Source organism: Varroa jacobsoni, unplaced genomic scaffold (assembly GCF_002532875.2).
Source record: "Varroa jacobsoni isolate VJ856 unplaced genomic scaffold, vjacob_1.0 scaffold_711, whole genome shotgun sequence".
Classification (NCBI taxonomy): domain Eukaryota; kingdom Metazoa; phylum Arthropoda; class Arachnida; order Mesostigmata; family Varroidae; genus Varroa; species Varroa jacobsoni.
Genome location: NW_019213613.1, coordinates 184,731 through 197,215, shown reverse-complemented (window position 1 = coordinate 197,215; position 12,485 = coordinate 184,731). Strand labels below are relative to the sequence as shown.

Below are 12,485 nucleotides of genomic sequence, written 5' to 3'. Positions count from 1 at the left end.
GATAACATGTAGCGTTTTTGCGGTATTGTACACAGAGAAAAAAGGTGCAACCCTCCTTGTGTACAGAGTGATTATCGTCGACAGGACCTAGGACATACGTCAACATTGAGGTTTACCACGGTTTATTCTTATTTTCTATGGAACGATGTTCCGTCGACCTGTATCAGCCAGTAGTACAGATTACTTTTCTAGCGTGTAGTTCGATAGATACCTCGTAAATATTCGTAATCTACTTAGATTTAAAAGTTCAGATCATATCTACTCACTCTGTGATGATTCCGCGTCAGAGAAATTTTGAAAAATGCACGTGCCACTTTATTGAGGTTGGTTACATTTGTTATCGTCGCTGTTAGTAACTCCTACTTTCAGCTGTTCGAACGACTTAACAAATGCCCCGGGCATAATAAAACTTCGGCTTGTTCGGCATTCAAATTACACATGTTGTAAACAAAATCCGTGATAATCTTCAGTGCTTCTAGCGTCTTTCAAGTCTTATTAGCTTATTATTTATTAGCTAACGAGCATATCATTCGAACCCTCGTCAACTATCCTCCACGTAGACGGCTTGTTTGAGCCCTTTCAATACAAGCTTTTTTGTATCGTCAAGTTAAATATGCAAACACAAAGTTACACTTACCCTTTAAATCTAAGTGAAATTGCGTAGTCATTATGTCCGCATGGGCTTTCAGCGTTCCATGCACATATGTAACCCGCAGAACTGCGTACGATCGCCAGCGTCCTATATAAGCGACTCATTCAGATGATCTAGATGATTCGAAACTTAAACATATCCCTTCTCTTTAGTCGATTCGTTCGTCAACTGAGTGCTACATTTGCGTAATCCCATTCCAATCAAGTTACTTAACTTGCTTGTTGATGGATATACGTTACCGTGACAACACACTAACTAATGTGGTTGCCTATCATTAAACCTTAAGGCACATGCTTCTTTACGTTTAATTCCGTATGTGGACATACTTTGTATCAGCAGGCCCTAGTTACAACAAGTAATGCCTATCTAGGCCCAGCAAGCGGATTTTGAAGGAAAAACATTTGTTGATCTTAGATAGGGTATAACAGAATTCGTAAACTAACCAACAGCGTAACGACCTTGATTTTCGGACCGGTGAACAAGACGTATTCAGAAACTTTCGTATTCAGACGTACCTAACAAACGTTGAAGTATAACAATGAAAATAATTGTCGAATTTCATATGAAGCCTGTTTTTATTTTTGTTACGACATACGGAGACGCTATAATCTTGACGTAGACTATTACCGGGCTGCAGCAAATGCTCGGCGGATCGTCTATCAAGTTTGAAACATGTTTACGTTGTTAAAATTAGCCACCCTTGGGTATTTATCTTACGCAACGAAGAATATCTTCCTTTCAATTCATACCACTATCATAGCTGACCTAATTCTGTTTACAAATCCTAGGTGCTTAGTGCCACCTGAAAGGGACTTTACCACATGCTCACAACACCGATTCCTCACGGCGATAACACAGCTATTCGGTCTTCCTTTCAGTAAGGAAGACTTGCTGAGATGTTTACAATTTCCGTCATCAAGGTTTGGATAGAGATGTTTCAACATAAAGATGCATTATAAATGAACGATTATAATATTATTACGTATATCTCGGATGTACTATGATGTAATTAAAATGCTATAGAGGTCGATGTTCTTTATTGCTTTTGAGTAGGGTCTGTTGAGTGCGTACAATTTATTGCGCAATTCAAATTATGATTTACGTCTATCGTGCATAGTTCCTAGCGCCTTATGGCGTCCAAACCGATGGAATACAAAAAAGCAGCATGGAAAGTTTTTGGTATCTGACAGTGACCTGGCAGCTGTTCTGTTGCTACGACGGCTAATTACGAAATCGATATACTCACAGCTGCACCTTGACAGATCCTTTCTTTGCTCCTCACCTCTTACTCACCAAGGCACTAGCAGACGCAAATGTGGTGCCGGATATATATATCGACTAGTTCATCATACGGATTAATGAAATCATAGGCCCTAGTTACCAACCTGTTGCTCCGAAAATGTTTATTATGAATTTGAATAGAAGTGACTTGCACCGTGTGAACTAAACACGTTATACACTCGATCATTCGTCTACACGGGGACAGTATTGATCACTGACTTTGAAACTCAGGCTTCCTTTTGCGCTGCCGCGTACATAGCGATTTCATTGTAAACGTTTTCGTCAGCTCTCGCCTACAAAGACGCATACTCGCGATCACGGAAATGTATTAAGAAGCCTTCTTTTTTCTAGGGCACATCGAGCATATTTGTGTCAACCTAACAAGATGTCGTGTCCTAGCCCACAGCCAGATGGCTGCATTCGTCCTATACGGGTATGCTAGCCGAGCAAGAAAAATCATACCTACTATGACAAAAAATGATTATAGTGGCAAAACCAAGAACGCATTGCAACAGTATAAACGGCCCGTCAAATAGAAATTGGCAGGCCCACAATTACCCGAGGCAATCGATCAGTTTTTACCAAGACGGCCAAACTGTAAACGAACCTTTCGACAGGACTGATTTGTGAAATTATTTTCTGCGTAAACTGTATGAATTGCACATTGTAAAACCTAGTTCATTAGAGCTGTTTCTATGGAACGAATCCTGTATTTCGAAATAATTCTTCAAGTTAGCGCAAACTTAGGACTAGCAGCTAGTAAAGTTTGTTCATTCGTATAGTTGATGGGACTCAATTGCATTACAAGACTTCATGAATTTCCAGATTCGTTCAACTGAGAGGCGTATTTACGTTGTCCACCTAAAACCTACAGCCTGGTGTCGTGAGGGGCTCCTAGCACCAGGCAGGTTGCAGTGCGACGCTTGCAGAAAACGTCATTCACAAGACATCGAGCTACGTTTTAAGCAAACAACGACCAATCAACTGAAACCTATCGGTCCAATGTAAAGTCTACCGCGTGTAAAAATTTCCTCTGGTTTGGCAGCATTTGGATGGCCCTCAGCGATCCGACGATGGGATAGACCTATTGGGTCATTGAAATCATCGCAGTTTGAGATACCCGTTACGGATCCTACAGCTAATCGAATTAGAGACAATTATAAATAACGACTTGTAATAATATGCGCTTAAATTCACTAAAGGTATATAGACATGCACATATATGCTGGACCATTAAGTATATCAAATGAACTATTCACCTTCCACCAACAACAATTTAACTCAATTTGGTACCTTTTTTTTTTTTGGGACACGTAAACTTCTTTTGTCTTTTTCTACAACACGTTGATGCTTAATCAAATAAAAACCAGTTAGAGCAACATCATCGCCATCACTGGTACCGTCTTTCTCGTCACCATAACGATCGTCGGCTGTGGCATCAGGACAGGGATAGGAAAATGCAAAGCAAACACGCGGGTGCCGTAAGCGCTGCTCGGTTATTATCAAGTGCATTACCCACTGTTCCGCCTGTCGTTCTTTGTTGATCTTTCCAACGAGTCGTCGTCGTCGGTTTAGCGTCTTATTATTCTTATACAATTTCATTTAACATAATTACATATATACATAGAAAGATGGAGGTAATAGCAATAACAACGAACGAATATAACAATGGAACGTGCTGCATTCGTTCGTAGCGCTTTTACAGATACTTAGCCTCGTTCAACAAAGAAATCGTGCTACCCGCAGTACTTCCCCAACTGCTGCTATTACTTCTGTTCGTGATTATGAGAAATTTAGCATCGATAGACAGAGAGAGAAAGAGAAAGAGAAAGGGGAGAGCGAAAGGGTTCGCCATTTGAAAATTTTCACTAGGTTCACCTGTTGCCTGTCGATAACTGGTCACCGGCTTTATTTATCTGATTACGGTCGTTGTGCTTCCGGGAAAAGGAAGTCGAAACGTTTCCCGATAAAACGCATTATTTCCGAGTGTAATAAAACAGATAACCATTTCATTGCCATCATACAAAAGACTGACAATGATGTCGTGAAATAACAGTTTTCGCTAACTGAAGTATGTTTTTGCTTAAGTTATTCAAAGTTGCTTCGACTGTAACTTGTAGATGTTTACGTTTGATGCGTGGGTGTCAATCTTAAAGCTGCCACAAAGCTACTTGCTATTGTTTAGTCGGTGTCTTAGTTTCACGTTTTCTTAACAAGTAGATCATCGAATATATTGATTAGCTGCGGACGAAAGAAGCGCGTACCTCTACAGTTTTACTCTATATAAATAAAAGCGGACGCGTTCTTTATAGGCAACAACTACTATTCTATGCCTGCGTCATGAAGCTGGCGTACAACGCTAACACTGCACATAGATGACTTGGTAACAAGTTTTAAACGTGCGGAAATTAGCTCTAAACTCACTCTACCCGACACTAAGCATAGAGGCCTATAAGGATTTGACAGGGCCCGCGAGTTCACTGCGGTATAGTCAGCCAGCCGGCCAGCCAAGTCTTGCATGTGCTAGAGATGTTATTTTTGGCGGTGATGTTTAACCATTATTGACTTTTAATACATTTTCTGAGCTGCTCAGGAGTCCTTCTCAAAAAAAGTCCTGTTTCGTAGATTCCGCAAACGATTTTTTAATCGTAATTTCATGTCTAGTATCTGTAGCCGTAAACTCATTGAAAAGTAGCTCAAATACTCACAAACATATTACAACGAAATTTACTTCAAAGCTGATAACAGGCTAAACGTCATAAAAATACAACGGTCTAAAACGGCCAATAAGTACTAAAGGCACAGATGAGCTTAGCAGGACAACCTAATTGATTATTGATATTTCGGTACCCAGTATAGGAAATTAATGTATGCCGACTGCGACAGACAGCCCAGAGAAATTGTCACAAATTTCAATGCACAACTTTGTGTATATGCCCGGTATTCAAAGAAATCTATGCACCGTCGAAAGTTCTAATGTCCGGAGCATAATCAATTTCAAATAAGCGGAGAGGAGCAAGACGAATTCTTAAGAAAATCTATTTTACTAAGTTTTATGGTATTATGTAAATATCCGCCGAACGAGGATGATCCGGATCAAAAAAAAAGAACAGTCTCGCGTACGATAGGATGCTCGATTATTTGGAGTGATAAGGCTAAAATTCAATTGAGTGGCGCGTTTAATTCTACCTAGCGGGCAACGGTAAATCCGCGCTCTAGGCGGGTCACGCAAAAGTTTCAAGCAAAAAATTGATTGTATCATTCGTCTTTAACAAGACAGTGATTGGTGCCTATTACTTGAACCCACTGGAAAAATCTGCCCCACTACGCACTCGAGACGAATTCAGTGAAGATGACAAATTTTATTTCCTACAGGATGAAGTACCTGCACGCTATCGTCATAATATAAAAGCATATCTTGACGGAAATCTTCTAATATAGGTGGACGGAATGAAGGGGTCCTATAGGGTAGTTAGGTCTGACGCAAAAGCTCCCATCACCCGACCGATAAGATTAGACAATTTTTAAAGGCCGAGAGTACGCCACGGAACCAAGCTAAATGCTGAATTGTGTTTATGAATCAATAACCCAATGCTATCATCATCATTTTCAGGCAAAAAAGTTATATATTTTTTTCGGTAAATCTTTTGGCAATTAAAATTATATATTGGTGTAAGCAAAAATTATGATCATGCTAACCGTGCTTATATATATATATGGTCTTCGCGCAATTTTAGAATGTTACTTCTAATTATGTTGGTCTTATGTAACATGTTCATTTAACTCGTTTGATTATATTAATTTTGTTTTTTAATTAAAATGCCTGCTCATTTCGTACCGTTGAATCGTGTTTTTTTGTTTATAAATAATAGCGTTAGGAACAGGCCTAGAATATCTAGGGCTGCATCTTATGAAATAATTGTTAATGGGCTGTCTCACGAGTTGTGCGGTTACACCATACATTAAAAAGCAGTATTTGTTAAGGCCATGATATATCATCTGCGTCAGCTATTTTAAATCAGTTCTTATACTCGAAAAATTTCTGCCACTAAAAGTATTCAACAGAGTTAACTAAAATACAGTGCGCCGAACATTCTTTATGTGCTGTTGTTTATTCTTTGCCTCATAATCGATTACTGATCACCCCTAGCGGCTGTGCCGCAAATGGGTTGGACAGGGATGTCGGCGGGGGGGGGGGGGGGGGGTAAGAATGATCATTACAAAAGGGATTGAGATATATTATCCCGACTTGTTGAAAGCACCCCGAAAATCAGTCCTGCTTTTTGCCTTGCGTTACCCTCGCCAGCTCGACAAATCGGTAAGTCAATCTAACCCACCAAGCTTTTCGCTTCAAAGCAAAAAGGAACTAAGCTTCATGAGAGTATGCTTCGGGGAACAATATTTTCTAACGAAGCCCTCAGTGGATTCCTGGTTGTCAGTGATTAGCGGGTATATCGAGGCCTGCCAACTAATCCCATGCACATCCCGCATATTGATAAACAGAGCTAGCCTCAAATATCGTCGAAGCAAATTGAAGAGTGCAGGAAATCATCACTTGACCCTGCGCCTGAGAGCCACAACCACGACATCGATGAGCACCGTTAATACGATATAATTTCGTCATCGTGCCCGTTCAACTGGCTAAAAAAGCCCATTTTTCTCTTGTCCTTTGTTCACCGTCCCTTCTGGCTTCAAAATAAAAAAGAGAAACCTCCATCGAACTACGAAGAAGCAGTCGCTTCCGCCACCACCGAGCTCTCTTCACAGCACAAGAAGTCTGCGCAACGGCAAGCGCTGCGCACAAATGGCCATTATCATTACGAGTATTATCAATTCTTTATCGTTGGCGCCATCTGGTCAGTGGCGGTTGTCGCATGTGGCCCAGACCGCGGCCAATGGGGAAAAGGGAAAAAATTGTGCCTAGTTTTTGCTAGAGGGGCTACGGCAGGCCGTTTCTGCAGTATCGGTCGTCTTACTGGCGGCACCACTTTTGCCTACGGAAGAGAAAGGAAGATGACTGGGCGCGAAGGCGAGGATCTGACTGCTTTCATAGTAAGAGTACAAAGCAAGAGAGAAAGGGATAAAACGAGTCTGCCCACGGAAAACGGCGCAAGCGAAAAATTGGAAAAAAAAAAGGGGAAAAGGAAGACAAAACTTGAAAGAGTGAAGCACGGCAAAGCTTGTGGTGGCTAAAAAATCCGACAAACCTGCAAGGAGCGGTCGAGGAACTCCACTTTCAGCGCGTTCGATGGGACTTTGCGCATTGAGCGGTGCAAGCAATTACAATCGCTGCCGCGACATGACAGGGCTATGACGATGGCCTCTTAGGCGTCATCGGCTCACAGCGAACCGAGCAATGACAATCAACAGCCACAACAACTTCCGGCAGTTTCAGTCGTGGCGGTGTTTCACGTTAGGCACTTTCTCAACTACCTTCTCTGGCCGCCATCGACGATGAAAGCCAGTGAACAGTTTCTGTCTCACTCGATCCCCTCTCGCATAGGCTTGGCCACGCCTAGCTTCTTCTGAGCTGCTTTAGAGTACCATGGGACGGGAAACTGTCCAGTCGCCACAGCTGCTAAAGGTAATCCATTGTTTGCTTGCAAAAGGGGCAACGCCCGCGAGGGTGAGCTCATCGACTGAGGGTGCGGCTGGATAGAACACGCTTAAGGGGGTATAGGAAGAATCTTACGCTAAGGACGACTCAAATCAGTCGGTCTCCGTATCTTATCTAACGAGCCATTGGCTTATCGTAAAAGAGCGTTGCCCTCTGGCAATGGATAACATGAACATGGCGGATGGCTAGCAGGCCGGCTGCCGGGGGCGGCAGCGAACCAACAACAAGCTGGTCAGTCAGTGCACTATATCAGGCTAATCTGAGACAGAACATTAGTTAACGATCGCCCAGGCACAATTCACTTGTTGCCTCTTTCGACCAGGTCCACGGCAGAAAAAGTCACCTTGTGCTTGGTTCTTGTACGGTGTAGACCTGTGCCGCCCCAGGCGGTAATGTGCGTTGGCAATAGCAGCATCAGCCGCTACTACTACCGACACGCCCATTTCTGCAGTCGTTGTTGTTGGCACAGTATTGTTGCTACTGCAACAGCCACTCCGCTTTTTCATACGATCGCTGTACATTGCAGTTGTGGCAAGATATAGCAACGTGCTAAAGATTTGAAAATCGTAAACAGAATCTGGAACGTGTACGAATATACAGGCGCCATCTATCAGTTGATCTGTACCTTTATATCACATATCGTATTGTGAACGGAGAACATATGCAACAAGTTTTACCAAGATGTACATAGACAGTACGAAGTCGGTATCGAGTCACAGAATGATGACGACGTCGACTGAGGCCGGCTAAATTAGGCACGACAGTCGTTTTAAACAATACGAAAATCATTATCTTCATTGTTTGCAGGTGTGCGGAACAGAGTGATGCATGCTTTAGCGTTTTGTATAAGCAAACTCTGATACCTTGTATATTCCCATGAGTGTAAATTCGTTTTCTTTTATATATGCATGTGCATGTGTGTGTATTGCTCTGGCAACCTTACTGACACCGGGCGTCATTCCAGGCCTGATTGCAGTTAGAACTGCGCAAGTCACCACATTACTAAATGTGTGTCAAGCGCAGAATGAGGCAAAGTAGCCGTGCGCCCGCTTCTCAGCCGTCATCTCTCTCTCTCTCTCTCTCTCTCTCTCTCTCTCTCTCTCTCTCGCACCTTCTTTCTTTTTCTTCTTCTTCTACTTTTTCTTTCCGAAACCCTGGTCTGGTCGCCAGGAATGAGTACGATCAGCGATCAGCAAGCAGCGGCAGCTGGGTAGCAGATGGAACCGTGATGACATCCGGAAGTGTGTGTTGTCGCTGCCTGCCAAAATCCGGAAATATGGTTCGTCGAAGGGATCCAGGACGACAGCATAGAGAAACGTAGAAACATAGCGAAACAGCGGCGACGAAGTGACGATGCTTAGAGTCATCGCCAGCCGCGCACGCAGCAGGCACGCGGCAGTCGCGGTCGTAGGTTCAGTGACAGCTGAGACAAGGGAAAAGGGTTACAGTTAGTGGTAATCGTCGAGTCTGTCGCTGTTTCATTTCTCCGTTGTAACCTAGGACGACGAATGAGGGAACGGACGAGCGGCCGGCGAGGTCAGTCAGTCGGGTTCTCTGATGATTGGCGCGTACTGGGGAGACACTTCCGGAACACTTAAGCATACAGGCACACTTTCGCATTTGCCTTCCTTGCCGCCCGGTCACTACAGCTGCCGTAGCTATGAAAGGCCACAACTCGGCTGGTCTGTCTGCCTTTCCGCCCCGGTCGCTTACTGTAGTGTAAATTTGCGCCGGCTGCTTACGCCTTCTATGTCGTCACTGATCTGAGGAAAAATGGAAGAGGAAAGTCGAAGAAGGCATTTACGTATTTGCGAAAACCGAAACGGATAACGGAATAAATGGGGGAGAGAACGACGAGCTAACGAAAACATTAGACTTCCTGAAAAGTCAAATAAATAAGCGATCATATGACATATATCGTGTGACAAAATATAATGTATACGGGTTTATTTTGGTCTACTTTAATTAATAAAGTAGAGTTGCATATATATATATATATATATATGAAGTGTTAAAATTGTATCTCAATGTCTCAACCAAAGATATATTTGGTTCATTGTAGAAGGACACACAGTGAGGACGATACAAGATGTGAACGCTTGAAATTGATTATTTGATCAGAACAGTAAAAAGAGATTTTGAACTTCCATCGAAGATAGGTTCAAGTCTAAGTTATGCTCTACAGAGTGTGTCAGATTGCAGGCCCTTAAGTCACGCTGAGGGCATAGGGCGTAATGGCGCATTTAAGGTTATGTATGACTGGCTATAAAAGTAAAGGTGACTGTCTTAGAAGCTCCTAGACTTACGCAAACATTCGCGATAAATATCTCTCATGTAATGCTTGGTAACAGCAAGTAACTATTTGCTTAACATTGCCATTGCATGACCTTGCATGTACGTTTGACGCAATTTGTACTTCAGATTACCAGATGTAAAGTATTTACCTAATGTTTTCACAAAATTTGTTGTTTTTGCTCTAGAGGATATCTTGAGATGTTTACGTACGGGTGGCTTTTCCTGCATTTATTATCTGTCGACAACAAACGTGTCACATTTGATTTTTTTTTGTCTCCTTGCTAACTCGTTCTGTGATGGCAAAGTGGCATAAAGTGCCCGCAGTAGCCGCTAGCGCAGGAAAAATGTAATGAGGTTGCCGTTGATTTCCTTTGAGTTAGGAATAACCTCCTGGAGGAGCGTTCAATAGAACTGGGCGCAAAGGGTAAGCTAGCGAGAGAAGCTATAACGTTGGTGTGCATTCTTTTGGACACTGTTGTTCTCCTCGACGCTCTGCTTTCGCTTGCGTGCCTCGGGAGAGACAGCGGTCGTGGAATCGGCATTCAGTCGTCACGCCATGTCGTAAGCAACACCAGCACAAATCAAGCGAGGTTGCTAATCCTAGTCCACACTACGGCTTGGTTCAATCAATGGCCAGTGAACTACTTCGTTGAGCTTGCGAAGCATTATGTGTTATTGTTAAAGTTTCTCTTCTTCTTCTTTCGAGGCAAATGAGGGTCCACGGGAGTGTATAGTGGTGATATTCGTTTCACGCCCTCCGCCCCTCGCTCCCTGTGTTCGCTTGCGCGCTCACTCACTGCTGCTGCCACTGCCGTCGGCGCTACTGTCGACAAGTTGCAACAGCTACGCCCCGTTGTGTCGCTGTTTTACTCTTGTTTACTTAGTTGAACTCTTGCGTGTTGTGCCCCCGCTGTTATTGCTGGTGTTCTTTAATATTCCGAGCGGATACTAGCGGGAAGGGAATGCTATGCAAGCGAAGAGTTGTAACGGAGTTGGGTCGGGCACCACACAGGGGAAACGTGGATACAAGTCAAAGGGCAAACATTCATAAGGATTAAAATTGAGGGTTGAAGGTAGCAGCAGTAACAACAACGAGAACAAAGAACGTCACATCGCCGCAGTTAGCGTTGCTACTACGGCTGCCGTTCCGCCCGTGCTTTAGCCGCAGCTTGCTGAGATAGATGGTTGTTTCACCGCACTGCCGGCAGATGGAGCCACTGCTGGCGAGGCGATGGGGCTTAATCATGCTGCTGCTGCTCGTTGCAGCTATGGATTGAGGCTTTGAGATTGCGCTCGAATAAGCAGAATTTTAATATTTTTTGTTTGCTGCCGCGCTTGTCTGAATGTCAATGGCGCAAGAGCATTGAGTAAACTAAAAGAAAGAACGCGAACAGGAGATACGAAACGTGAGAACGCGAAGGGGAGAGAGAGAAGTTGTAGAGTGTCAAAGCGTCAGAGGCAACGCAGACGACAAAATGCTGCCAAAGATCTGACAGAGCAGAACTGGCGGGAGGTCACAGTTGGTACCAACAGAAGCGTTTGCGTGTTAGATCCTAAAGTGCACAGAGACCTGCCGAAGTATAGTCGTATTAGTGATCAGTAACGAAACAAACTGGCCAGCCTAGTTCGTTATTGGAAGGGGAATTGTGTCACGGTTGCTGATCGTGGTCGTTCTTTGAAAAAGCGATTTTCTTTCAGAAGCTTTTTATTAATTTTCGCATACATCAAAGTCTGCTAATTCATCATTTGTCGCCACCGTCTGCAAACCTTTCTGCTCTACGAGAATCCAAATTATGTTCGCATGCAAGACAAATGAACGGCAAAACAATTAACGTAGACGGCAGGTAATAGCATTCCCTGCTCTGTAATTTATTGCGAAGTGTTGTATCCGCAAAACGTCAATTCCTTGACTGGAATCACGACACAATCATGTGAGGACTTTCATATTATTTGGGGCAAATTTAGGTTAACTAGCATTGGGTCAGCCAGTTACTAGCTGATGTACATTAAGGAAGAGAGTCTGGTTTAAAAAAACACGTAAAGTTTTCGTTTCTTTTTTGTAGTCGTGTTAAATAATTCGTTTTGGGCATTTCCTCTTAACCTCACTTGAACACTTTGCGAACATTGTCATGCGAATCGCAGTGCATATTCACACGGCCATGTTATGGACCTAGAAACAGTTTCTAGTAAAATTGGGGGATAGTGGAATCCACACTGAATCGGAGATATTTTAAATGAGTACCGTATTGGAGGCAGTACAAGCCAGTGATATAAGTTTAACTTAGTGCTATTAAGTATCTCAGTGCTACCTGTGTTTTATGCACGCGATAAGGAGGTGGCATAGTAACGTCTGGAAAAGCGATCGATACTGTGTGACCCACTGTTTTGGATATCCCACGTTTTAGGGGAACGTGCGCGTACATTAATGTGTAATAGGTTTACGCTGTTGAAAACGTTTAATTTTGGGCTTCGACTCGCATTGAAAACAACGACGTCATGCAACCGATAAGAGGACCCATTGGAACTCAACATCATAGTAAGACAAAGATGACCAAACGCCGATTTTTGGGGGGACCAGCGAAACCATATGATCATATTTACCGATTATTACATATGAGGCGCATAACCATACAGACCTAA

At 43.2% G+C, this 12,485-nt stretch overlaps 2 long non-coding RNA genes across 2 annotated transcripts in view; one reads left to right on the top strand and one right to left on the bottom strand.

Moving 5' to 3' along the window:
- LOC111262876 (uncharacterized) overlaps positions 1-3,317 on the top strand; it is a 4,948-nt gene extending 1,631 nt beyond the window's left edge. Inside the window, exons 2-4 of the long non-coding RNA XR_002681904.2 lie at positions 1,441-1,572; positions 2,285-2,366; positions 2,759-3,317. This is a non-coding gene — a long non-coding RNA (uncharacterized LOC111262876). The remainder of the gene's footprint in view (positions 1-1,440; positions 1,573-2,284; positions 2,367-2,758) is intronic.
- The window catches only part of LOC111262877 (uncharacterized), a 9,467-nt gene extending 2,116 nt beyond the window's left edge, over positions 1-7,351 (bottom strand). Inside the window, exon 1 of the long non-coding RNA XR_002681905.2 lies at positions 7,141-7,351. This is a non-coding gene — a long non-coding RNA (uncharacterized LOC111262877). The remainder of the gene's footprint in view (positions 1-7,140) is intronic.
- Positions 7,352-12,485: the final 5,134 nt, after the last annotated feature.